The following is a 13,157-nucleotide window of genomic DNA, read 5'->3' on the forward strand; positions in this document are numbered from 1 at the left end:
AGATAGAGATACTACCTTGTACTCTATCAGATCATAATGGATTGAAATTAGAAATAAATGACAGAATAAAAAACAGAAACTTCTCCAATACCTGGAGATTAAATAATACACTATTATATGATAAATGGATAACAGAAGACATCAGGAGGGAAATAAAAAAATTCTTAGAAGTAAATGAGAACAAACACACATCATATCAAAATCTCTGGGACACTATGAAAGCAGTACTTAGAGGAAGATTTATTTCATGGGGTGCATTCAACAAAAGAAGTAGAAATCAACAAGTAAACGACTTAACACTACAGCTCAAAGCCCTAGAAAAAGAAGAGCAGACCAACACCAAAAGTAGTAGAAGACAGGAAATAGTTAAAATCAGAGCCGAAATCAACGAAATTGAAACAAAAGAAACCATCGGAAAAATTAACAAAATAAATAGTTGGTTCTTTGAAAAAAATAAACAAAATTGATAGACCCTTAGCCACACTAACAAAGAGAAAGAGGGAGAAAACTCAAATTACCAAAATTCGGAATGAACAAGGGAATATCACAACAGACACGAGTGAAATACAAAACATAATTAGAAGCTATTTTGAAAATCTATACTCCAACAAAACAGAAAACCTCAAAGACATCAACAAGTTTCTAGAGACATACGAATTACCTAAACTGACAAGGAGGACATACACAACTTAAATAAATCAATTTCAAGTAATGAAATAGAAGAAGTCATCAAAAGCCTACCAACAAAGAAAAGTCCGGGACCAGATGGGTTCTCAGCCGAGTTCTACAAAACCTTTAAAGAAGAGGATGGTAGGTTTTTAATGGCTTCTTCTATTTCATTGCTTGATATTGATCTGTTTAAATTGCGTATGTCCTCCTGGTTCAGTTGGGAGGATCATATGTCTCTAGAAATTTGTCAATGTCTTTGGTAGTTTCTATTTTGTTGGAATACAGATTTTCGAAGTAGCTTCTCATTATGTTACGTATGTCAGTGGTGTCTCTCGTGATATTTCCTTTTTCATCACAAATTTTAGTAATTTTGGTTTTTTTCTCTCCTTCTCTTTGTTAGTGTGGCTAAGGATTTGTCTATTTTGTTTACTTTTGCGAAGAACCAACTTTTTGTTTGTCAATTTTTGAATTGTTTCTTTTGTTTCAATTTCATTGATTTCAGCTTTGATTTTAATTATTTCCTGCCTTCTACTACTTTTGCTGATATTCTGTTCTTCTTTTCCTAGGGCTTTGAGCTGTAATGTTAGGTCATTTAGTTGTTGACTTTTCATTCTTTTCTAGAATGCACTCCATGCAATGAATTTTCCTCTTAGTATTGCTTTCTTAGTGTCCTAGAGATTTTGATATGTTGTATTGTCGTTCTCATTGACCTCTAAGAATTTTTTTATCTTCTCCCTGGTGTTATCAATGTTTCATTTATTAGCATATTATTTAGTCTCCAGATGTTGGAGCAATTTCTGTTTTTTATTTTGTCACTGATTTCTACTCTCAGTCCATTATGATCTGATAGAATACAAGGCAGTATCTCTATTTTTTTGTATTTCCTACGGGCTGCTTTGTGGCATAACATATGGTCTTTTTTCAAGAAGGTTCCATATGCTGCTGAGAAGAAAGTGAATTCTTTCATTGATGGATGAAATATTCTATATATGTCTGTTAAGTCTAGGTTATTGATTGTGTTATTGAGTTCTGTGGTTTTTTGTTCAATTTTTGTTTGGAAGATCGATCTAGTGGTGACAGTGGTGTGTTAAAGTCACCCAGAATTATTGTGTTGTGCTCTATGTGATTCCTGAAATTGAGAAGGATTTGTTTGATGTACAGGGATGCACCATTGTTTGGGGAATAAATACTTACTATTGTTATGTCTTCCTGATTTATGGTTCCCTTAAGAAGTATGAAATGTCCTTCTTTATTTCTTCTGACTAACTTTGGCTTGAAGTCCACTTTATGTGATATAAGGATGGAAACCCCCGCTTTTTTTTTTATTCTTTTTATTTATTTAATTCAAAATCATAAATTTACATAGGGCAATATTGTTTGATTCATTGTTATTTTTTTCCCTTCCCCCCAACCCCTCCCACCCCTCTTTTCCCTCTATACAGTCCTTCCTTCCTCCATTCTTACCACCCTCCTTATCCCTAACCCTAAACCTAACCCTAACTCTAACGCTAACCCCTCCTATCCCCCATTATATGTCCTCATCCGCTTATCAGCGAGATCATTCATCCTTTAGTTTTTTGAGATTGGCTTATCTCACTTAGCATGATATCCTCCAATTTCATCCATTTGCCTGCAAAGGCCATAGTTTTATCATTCTTCATGGTGGAGTAATATTCCATTGTATATATATGCCACAGTTTCTTTATCCATTCATCAACTGAAGGGCATCTAGGTTGGTTCCACGATCTGGCTATGGTGAATTGAGCAGCTATGAGCATTGATGTGGCTGTATCTCTGTAGTATGCTGATTTTAAGTCCTTTGGGTATAGGCCGAGGAGTGGGATAGCTGGGTCAAATGGTGGGAAACCCCCACTTTTTTGCGTGTGGTAGATTTTTTTCCCATCCTTTCACCTTTAGTCTATGGATGTCTTTTTCTATGAGATGAGTCTCTTGCAGGCAGCATATTGTTGGGTCTTTCTTTTTAATCCATTCTGCCAGTGTCTTTTGATTGATGAGTTTAGGCTGTTAATGTTCAGGGTTATTATTGAGATATGATTTGTATTCCCAGTCATTTGGCTTATTTTTGGTTTTTAAGTTGGCTTGGTTTCCCCTTTGAGTGTATTTTTCTCTAAGGTAGTTCCTCCCTTTGCTGACCTACATTGCTGTTTTTCATTTCCTCGTCATGGAATATTTTGTTGAGAACATTCTGTAGTATAGGCTTTCTATTTGTAAATTCTTTTAACTTTTGTTTATTGTGGAAGGATTTTATTTCATCTTCAAATCTGAAAGTTAGTTTTGCTGGGTATAGGATTCTTGATTGGCAACCATGTTCTTTCAGAGCTTGAAATATGTTGTTCTAGCTTTTAGAGTCTGGGTTGAGAAGTCTGCTGATATCCGTATTGGTTTCCCCCTATATGTAATCTGATGCTTTTCTCTCACGGCCTTCAAAATCCTATCTTTATTTTGAATGTTAGGCATTTTCTTTTTTTTTTTTCTTTTAATTTTTTTTTATTGTAAACAAATGGGATACATGTTGTTTCTCTGTTTGTACATGGCATAAAGGCATACCATTTGTGTAATCATAAATTTACATAGAACAATGTTGTTTGATTCATTCTGTTATTTTTTCCCTTCCCCCCACCCCTCCCACCCCTCTTTTCCCTCTATACAGTACTTCCTTCGTCCATACTTCCCCCCTCCCTAACCCTAACTCTAACCCTAACACTAACCCTTCCCTCCCCCCCATTATGTGTCATCCTCCACTTATTAGCGATATCATTCGTCCTTTGGCTTTTTGAGATTGGCTTATCTCACTTAGCATGATATTCTCCAATTTCATCCATTTGCCTGCAAATGCCATAATTTTATCATTCTTTATGGCTGAGTAATATTCCATTGTATATATATACCACATTTTCTTTATCCACTCATCAATTGAAGGACATCTAGGTTGGTTCCACAGTCTGGCTATTGTGAATTGAACAGCTATGAACATTGATATGGCTGTATCTCTGTAGTATGCTGATTTTAAGTCCTTTGGGTATAGGCCAAGGAGTGGGATAGCTGGGTCAACTGGAGGGTCCATTCCAAGTTTTCTAAGGAATCTCCACACTGCTTTCCAGAGTGGATGCACTAATTTGCAGCCCCACCAGCAATGTATGAGTGTACCTTTCTCCCCACATCCTCGCCAACACCTGTTGTTGCTCGTATGCTTGATAATCGCCATTCTAATTAGGGTGAGATGGAATCTTAGGGTGATTTTGATTTGCATTTCTCTTATTACTAGAGATGCTGAACATTTTTAGATATGTTTGTTGATTGCTTGTAGATCTTCTTCTGTGAAGTGTCTACTCATTTCCTTAGCCCATTTGTCGACTGGATTATTTGAACTCTTGGAGTAGAGTTTTTTGAGTTCTTTATAGATTCTGGAGATTAGTGCTCTATCTGAAGTATGATTGGCAAAGATATTCTCCCACTCTGTAGGCTCTTTCTTCACATTGCTGATAGTTTCCTTTGCTGAGAGAAAGCTTTTTAGTTTGAATCTATCCCAGTTATTGATTCTTGCTTTCATTTCTTGTGCTATGGGAGTCATGTTAAGGAAGTCTGGTCCTAGGCCGACATGTTGAAGATCTGGACCTACTTTTTCTTCTGTAATCTGCAGGGTCTCTGGTCTGATTCCGAGGTCCTTAATCCATTTGGAGTTTAGTTTCGTGCATGGTGAGAGATATGGGTTTAGTTTCATTCTGTTGCATATGGATTTCCAATTCTCCCAGCACCATTTGTTGAAGAGGCTATCTTTTCCCCATTGCATATTTTTGGCGCCTTTGTCTAGTATGAGAAAATTGTATTTATTTGGGTTTGTGTCCGTGTCCTCTATTCTGTACCATTGATCTACCTTTCTATTTTGGTACCAATACCATGCCGTTTTTGTTACTATTGCTTTGTAGTAGAGTTGAAGATCTGGTATTCCAATACCCCTTGTTTCACTCTTCCTGCTAAGGATTGCTTTAGCTATTCTGGGTTTCTTATTCTTCTAGATGAATTTCATAATTGCTTGCTCTATTTCTGTAAGGTACGTCATTGGGATTTTAATTGGAGTTGCATTGAATTTGTATAGCACTTTAGGTAGTATGGCCATTTTGACAATATTAATTCTTCCTATCCAAGAACATAGAAGATCTTTCCATCTTCTAAGGTGTTCTTTAATTTCTTTCTTTAGTGTTGTATAGTTCTCATTGTAGAGGTCTTTCACCTCTTTTGTGAGATTGATTCCCAACTATTTTATTTTTTTCGAGGCTATTGTGAATGGGGTCGTTTTCCTAATTTCTCTTTCTGAAGATTCATCACTTATGTATAAAAATGCATTGATCTTGTAACCTGCTACTTTACTGAATGCACTTGTGAGTTCTAAGAGTTTTCTGGTGGAATTTCCAGGTTCCTCTAAATATATAATCATGTCATCAGCGAACAGGGATAGTTTCAGTTCTTCTTTTCCGTTTCGTATCCCTTTAATTTCTTTGGTTTGTCTAATTGCTCTGGCCAGAGTCTCAAGAACAATGTTGAATAGAAGTGGTGAAAGAGGGCATCCCTGCCTTGTTCCAGTTTTTAGGGAGAATGCTTTCAGTTTTTCACCATTTAGAATGATATTAGCCGTGGGCTTAGCATAAATGGCCTTTACAATGTTAAGGAATGTTCCCACTATCCCTATTTTTTCTAGTGTTTTGAGCATGAAGGGGTGCTGTATTTTATCGAATGCTTTTTCTGCATCTATCGAAATAATCATGTGATTCTTGACTTTAAGTCTATTAATATGGTGAATTACGTTTATTGATTTCCTGATGTTGAACCAACCTTGCATCCCTGGGATGAAACCCACTTGATCATGGTGCACTATCTTTTTAATATGTTTTTGTATGCAATTTGCTAAAATTTTGTTGAGAATTTTTGTGTGGATGTTCATTAAGGATATTGGTCTGAAATTTTCTTTCCTTGATGAGTCTGTCTGGTTTAGGTATCAGTGTGATATTGGCTTCATAGAATGAATTTGGGAGGGTTCCCTCCTCTTCTATTTTATGGAATACTTTGAGAAGTATTGGAATGAGCTCTTCTTTAAAGGTTTTGTAGAACTCGGCTGAGAACCCATCTGGTCCCGGACTTTTCTTTGTTGGTAGGCTTTTGATGACCTCTTCTATTTCAGTACTTGAAATTGGTCTATTTAAATTGTTTATGTCCTCCTCGTTCAGTTTAGTCAATTCATATGTCTCTACAAACCTGTTGATGTCTTCGAAATTTTCTATTTTTTTGGAGTATAGATTTTCATAATAGCTTCTAATTATGTTTTGTATTTCAATCCTGTCTGTTGTGATATTTCCTTGTTCATCCTAAATTTTAGTGATTTGGGTTTTCTCTCGTCTTCTCTTTGTTAGTGTGGCTAAAGGTTTATCAATTTTGTTTATTTTTTCGAAGAACCAACTATTTTGTCAATTTTTTGTATTGTTTCTTTTGTTTCAATTTCATTGATTTCAGCTCTGAGTTTAACTATTTCCTGTCTTCTACTACTTTTGGTGCTGTTCTGTTCTTCTTTTTCTAGGGCTTTGAGCTGTAGTGTTAGGTCGTTTATTTGTTGAGTTTTACTTCTTTTATTAAATGCGCTCCATGAAATAAATTTCCCTCTAAGTACTGCTTTCATAGTGTCCCAGAGATTTTGATATGTTTCTTTGTTCTCATTTACCTCTAAGAATCTTTTAATTTCCTTCCTAATATCTTCTGTTATCCATTCATCATATAATAGCATATTGTTTAATCTCCAGATGTTGGAATAGTTTCTGTGTTTTACTCTTTCATTTATTTCTAACTTCAATCCATTATGATCTGATAGAATACATGGTAGTGTCTATCTTCTTGTATTTGCTAACATTAGCTTTGTGGCATAATATATGGTCTATTTTAGAGAAGGATCCATGTGCTGCTGAGAAGAAAGTGTATTCGCTCTTGGGTGGATGGTGTATTCTATAAATGTCTGTTACGTCTAAATTGTTGATTATGTTATTGCGATCTATGGTTTCTTTGTTCAATTTTTGTCTGGAAGATCTGTCTAGTAGTGAGAGAGGCGTGTTAAAATCACCTAGTATTATTGTGTTATGGTCTATTTGGTTTCTGAAATTGAGAAGGATTTGTGTGACATACATGGATGAGCCACTGTTTGGGGAATAGATGTTTATGATTGCTATATCTTGCTGATTTATGCTTCTCTTAAGCAGTATGAAATGACCTTCTTTATCCCTTCTGACTAACTTTGGCTTGAAGTCCACATTATTGGAAATGAGGATGGATACTCCAGCTTTTTTGCTGAGTCCATGTGCATAGTATGTTTTTTCCCCATCCTTTCACCTTTAGTCTATGGGTATCTTTTTCTATGAGGTGAGTCTCTTGCAGGCAACATATTGTTGGATCTTTCTTTTTAATCCAATCTGCCAGTCTATGTCTTTTGATTGATGAATTCAGGCCATTAACATTCAGGGTTATTATAGAGATATGATTTGGTTTCCCGGTCATTTGGTTCATTTTTAAAATTTTATTTATTTATTTGTTTGATACAACTTGTTTCCTCCTTTATTTGACAATTCCTTTAGGATAATTCCTCCCTTTGTTGATTTGCTTATTTGTTTTTCATGTCTTCCTCATGGAATATTTTGCTGAGATTGTTCTGTAATGCTGGCTTTCTTTTTGTAAATTCTTTTAGCTTTTGTTTATCATGGAAGGATTTTATTTCATTGTCAAATTTGAAGGTAAGTTTTGGTGGGTATAAGATTCTTGGTTGGCATCCATTTTCTTTCAGGGCTTGAAAAATGTTGTTCCAGGTCCTTCTAGCTTTTAGGGTCTGGATTGAAAACTCTACGGAAATCCGTATTGGTTTCCCCCGAATGTAATTTGGTTCTTTTCTCTCGCGGCTTTTAAAATTCTGTCTTTATTTTGTATGTTAGGTTTTTTCATTATAATGTGCCTTGGTGTGGGTCTGTTGTAATTTTGTGTATTTGGAGTCCTATGAGCCTCTTGAACTTGATTTTCAATTTCATTCTTCAGATTTGGGAAATTTTCTGAAATTATTTCATTGAATAGATTGTTCATTCCTTTGGCTTGTTTCTCTAGGCCTTCCTCAATCCCAATAATTCTTAAATTTGGCCTTTTCATGATATCCCATAGTTCTTATAGATTCTATTCATGATTTCTTACCATCTTCTCTGTTTGGTCAACTTTGTTTTCAAGGTTAAATATTTTGTCTTCAATGTCTGAGGGTCTGTCTTCCAGGTGTTCTGTCCTACTGGATATGCTTTCTATGGAGTTCTTAATTTGGTTTATTGTTCCCTTCATGTCAAGGATTTCTGTTTGGTTTTTTTTTTTCAATATCTCTAACTCTTTATTGAAATGATCTTTTGCTTCCTGTATTTGCTGTTTTGTCGATTGGTGCGATCATTCAATGCCTGCATTTGCTTTTTCATCTCATCATTCAGTGCGTGCATTTGCTCTTTCATCATCCTTTGCTTCTCTGATCATTTTAATTATGTACATTCTGAACTCCTTTTCTGTCATTTCTTCTGCTATGCTGTCATTGGGTTTTATTGATGTAACATCTAGATTTGTTTTCAGCATTTTCTTTCCTTGTTTTCTCATATTGTTCAGGTATCAGTGGACCGCTGAGATATTGCAGATTTCCTCTATTGACTTACAATGTCCCTGAAGATTTCTATATATATCCTCCCTTAGCCTTCAGTAGGCTGAAGTCTTGGAGGAAGTTGATAATGCGGTGCTCCACGAAGAAGCTGCCTCTCTAGGAGTGGTGGCCTTCAGGTGGGGTATAATCCCTGCTAGTGGGCAGAGGTGCCTCCACTTGTTGACCAATGGTCATCCAAAGGGGACCTAGGCTGCGGGCTGAGGCAAGGCCTGTTTGGGCCTGAGTCTCTGGTTTTACCGTCCTTGTGGGGAAACCTCACCTGGCAGGGAAGACTTACCCTGTGGGGAGGTCTCGCTGGTCAGTTCCCTCCTAGAGGTTCCCCTCAATTTGCAGCTACCGCCTGGGCTGGACTGCCTTCCTCTGCAAAGTTCCCAGGGGCCCGGCCCTACCTCCTGGGCCTGGGAGCCTCACCCTTCGCAGATGAATCTCCTTAGGCTGCCCCTCCTCAGAGAATCTGCCCGCAGTCCTGGAACATTCGCTCCACCCCTAAGCCTGTCTCTGTGCGGCTCTTCCACCCAGAAGCGTCCTAGATCCTGGGACCCTGCTCTGCTCCTAATCGCCTGGCTATGCGGCCCCTCCTCTGAGCAGCCACCTGGGGCCCCGTACAATTGCTCTGAGTCCCAGAGACCCACCACACGCCTCTTCCTCCAGACAGCCACCCAGTATTCCAGTGCGGTCACTAGGAGTCCAAGAAACTCATTGTGTGCCTCCTCCTCCCACCAACCACCCGAGGCATTTTCATTATGATGTGCCTTGGTGTGGCTCTGTTGTGATTTTGTGTATTTGATGTTCTGTAAGCCTCTTGTATTTGATTTTCCATTTCATTCTTTAGATTTGGGAAATTTTCTGATATTATTTCATTGAATAGGTTGTTCATTCCTTTGGTTTGTAACTCTGTGCCTTCTTCAATCCCAATAATTCTTAAATTTGGTCTTTTCATGATGTCCCACAGTTCTTGGAGATTGTGTTCATGATTTCTTACCATTTTCTCTGTTTGGGCAACTTTATTTTCAAGATTAAATATTTTGTCTTCATTGTCTGAGGATCTGTCTTCTAAGTGGTCTAGTCTTTTGGTGATACTTATCCATTGAGTTTTTTATTCGGTTTATTTATTCATTTATCTTGGTTTTTTTTTTGTTTTTTTTTTATTTTTGTGGTGCTGGGGATATTGTTTCCTTCATTTCAAGGATTTCCGTTTGGTTTTTTTTGAGACTCTCTATCTCTTTGTTGAAATAATCTTTTGCTTCCTGAAGTTGCTCTTTCAGCTTATTGGTATTATCATTCATTGCCTGCATATGCTCTCTTATCTCATCCTCTGCTTCACGAATCATCTTAATCATGTACAATGTGAAGTCCTTTTCTGACATTTCTTCTAACAACTGTCATTGTATTCTTTTAATATAGAATCTAGATTTGTTTGAATCATTTTCTTCCCTGGTTTTTTCATGTTGTTCATGTATCTTCCCCTCTAGCAGTGCAGATCTGGGGTATTACAGATTCCCCCCTATAGGCCCTATAGGTTTCCTAAACCTTTTCTTTAAGGGGAGATCAGTATTAGCAGTGCCCAATTTAGACAGTATGCAATCCTAGACCAAATAGCCCCTATGAGGACATTAACAATATTGTCATAATAAACAGAATGAGTTCAGTTATTATCTTCAGTATAACAAACAGATTTGCAATAAGGTCTGCAGGACAAGGAGGATGCAGAGGGATGTAGGATGTAGCTATTAATGGATAAGAAAAGAATATACAGAAGTTCTAGACAATAGAAGGGGTGAGAGTATAATCAAAAGAAATTGGATATTAGCATGCTATAAGGGAGAAAGAGACTCTGAGAGAACAGGTAAACAAAAGGAAAAGAGAGCAAGAAAAGCAAAGAAATAAAACTTAAAATTGTTCAATAAGGAGAAAAAAGAAAATCTACAGTATAACAGTCATATATTAATGAAACCTCCCAGTCTTCAGTAGCCTGATGCATGAGCGGTACCTGCCAATGAGCTTCAAGTCTCTAGCAGGCATCTCAGGATGGGATTTGCCCCACCTAAAGATCAGAGCTACGCCTCCAGGATTATCCAAATGGCCACTCTGGCTTCCAAATGTGTTGGCAAATGGGGAGCTGTAGCTCGGGTTGTGGATGTGGTCAGCTGGAGGTCCTGGAGGCGGGGTATGGTTGGTCAGGCAGGGTTCCTGGAGGCCAGGTACAGTCGGTTGGTTGGGGTCCTGGTGATAGGGCGCAATCAGTTGGTCTGGGGGTCCTGGCAGCAGGGAGCTGTCAGTTGATGTGAGGGCCCCAGAGGTAGGGAGTGATCAGTTGGGCTGAGGGATCTTGGAGATGGGGCTCAGTCAGTCCGGCCAGGGAACCTACGGGGCCTGGCTGTTGTCTCAAAATGGCAGCAGCCACGTGTAGTCAAACTTGCAGGTACTGTAACAGTGAACTTCCGGGCAGCAGCAGGTAGCTGGTGCTCCACGGGCAGTTGGCAATCAGTTTGCTGACTGTTGTCAGATGTTCGGGAGGTAAACCTCTTGCGGTGGGTGATGGATAGTTGTAAGGCAAACGATGGAGAGGAAGAGGCAGGCAAATGGCGGATGATAGGCGCCTGACAGTGAACAATCTGCACTCAAAAGCATCGATATGCTGGCAGACTGCAGGTGATCACAGTAGACAAATGGGGTAAACAGCAGGGGATTGATAAGCAGCAAAAACTGCCTCACCAAAACAGATAGCCTCTGCTTGAAACCGGAGTTACGGAGTACAAGGAACGCAGCCTCCCTCTAGTCCACCATCTTGGATCTCCTCTTTTAACTTTCATGTTATTTTTCTTTGTGTATTTTTCAGAGCAAATCTTAGCTTAATTTCCCAGACACTGATTGATTTTTCAGCAATGTCTTGTCTTTTATCTAGGCAATGTTAATGTTTTAGAAATTCCTTTTTTATTCATAAGATCTGTCATACATTTTTAAAATCTTTAATTTATTGGTGCATTATAATTATACCTAATGGGATTGGTGGTTACATATTCATACATGCACGTGATATAACAATATAATTGGATCATTTACACTCCTCAGTACCTCTTATCTCTCCACTCCTCCCACTCCTTGACCCTTTCCTTTCTTCCACAGATATCTCTTCTAGTTTCATGAGATCCCTCTCACTGTTTTAAAAAAATTTTTTTGAAATTTCCATATAATAATTGTACATATTTGTGCAGTACAGTGTGATATTTTGGTATTATACAATGTGTGTGGTGATCAAATCAGCACATGGCATATCTTTGACTTCACACATTTATCATTTCTTTTTGGGGGGAAGATTCAAAGCTACAAGAGAGCTTGTTGCTATTTTGAAATATATAATAAGTTATTGGCTTTAGTCACCCTACTGTGCTAATGAACACTGGAACTGCAGGTGAACACCAGAAAATCATGTCATCCTCAAAGCCTCATCCACCTGTTGTGGGCACAGTGACTCATCAGAGCCTTGAGTTATACTGGGATCTGGAAAAGAAGGTGAAATGGCAAGGACCTCAGGAAAAGTGGCTTGGATTCTTTATCAAGGAAGAAGACCCCAAAATGCACACTTAATGGAGAACTCATTAGCAATGAGCTCTCTCATTGAGCTGTCAATGTGAATGATGAAAATTTGCTTGTTCAGGTACTTGAAAGAAGCCTTGTCAAAGTTGATGATCCCAATAAGTTTGGCTTTACTGCTCTGATGGTTGCTGCCTAGAAAGGATATACCAGACTTGTGAAAATCTTAGTTTCTAATTGTACAGATGTGAATCTGAAGAGTGGCAATGGCAAGGAGAGCCTCATGCTTGTGTGTTACAGAGACACCTGGATGTTGTGAAATACCTCTGTAGACATGGGGCTTCTTGGGAGGCTGGAGACCTGGGAGGCTGTACAACTCTGCAGTGGGCTGCAGATGGAGGCCACTGCACTGTGATCAACTGGATGATAAAGGATGACTGTGAGGTGGACATTGTGGACGCTGGTTCAGGGTGGACACTGGTTCAGGGTGGATGCTGCTCATGAGAGTCTTCATGGTATCGGGCAGCCAGAAGGTGGCCTCACTCCTCATTGAGGCCGGAACTGATGTGAATGTGAGGGACAAAGATGGAAAGACACCACTCGTGGTGGCCATGTTAAATAATCATGAACAGTTGGTTGAGTTACTTCTTGACAAAAGGGAGATACAAGTGTAAAAAATGAGTGTGGCAAAGGGGTCCTAGAAATGGCCAGAGTATTTGACAGACAAAATTGTAATCTCCTTATTAGAAGAAAGAGGAAAAAAACTGCCAAAGAAGTCCTGTGTCCACTGATCAGAGCACCTGCCTGTGAAATTCAAGCAAAATAAAACAAAAAGTGACTTTTGAACTGTACATGATATTCTGTGTCCTTGAGGGCTATATATTTATTTAGTTAGTTGAAGAATCACAGAATTTTTTTTTTTAATAGACAACTAGCTATTCACACATTGAATATATCTTTTTACCTGGGAGTAGGGGGAACACTAGAACTTATTCCTTCTACCTGACTGAAATTTTGTACCGATTAAACAGCCTTTCCCTGTACTTCCCTGTATCCTTTTCTAGCCTCTGGTAACCACCATTCCACTCTCTGCTTCTACAAAATCAGCTCTTTTAACTTCCACATACAAGAGAGAACATGCGATGATATTTGCCTTTCTGTGTATTTGCTTTATTTCACTTGACATAATGTCCTCAGGGTTCATTCATGGTACCCCAAATGA

The 13,157-nt window shown here is 38.3% G+C and overlaps 1 protein-coding gene and 1 pseudogene across 6 annotated transcripts in view; both read left to right on the top strand.

Moving 5' to 3' along the window:
- DMXL1 (Dmx like 1) overlaps window positions 1-13,157 on the top strand; it is a 183,729-nt gene that overhangs the window by 93,740 nt on the left and 76,832 nt on the right. The window lies entirely within an intron of this gene.
- On the top strand, window positions 9,923-13,033 carry LOC306664674 (fibronectin type 3 and ankyrin repeat domains 1 protein-like; annotated as a pseudogene). Its single transcript has one exon. The product of its transcript is annotated as a fibronectin type 3 and ankyrin repeat domains 1 protein-like (transcript).

Source organism: Sciurus vulgaris, assembly GCF_902686455.1.
Source record: "Sciurus vulgaris genome assembly, chromosome: 6".
Lineage (NCBI taxonomy): Eukaryota > Metazoa > Chordata > Mammalia > Rodentia > Sciuridae > Sciurus > Sciurus vulgaris.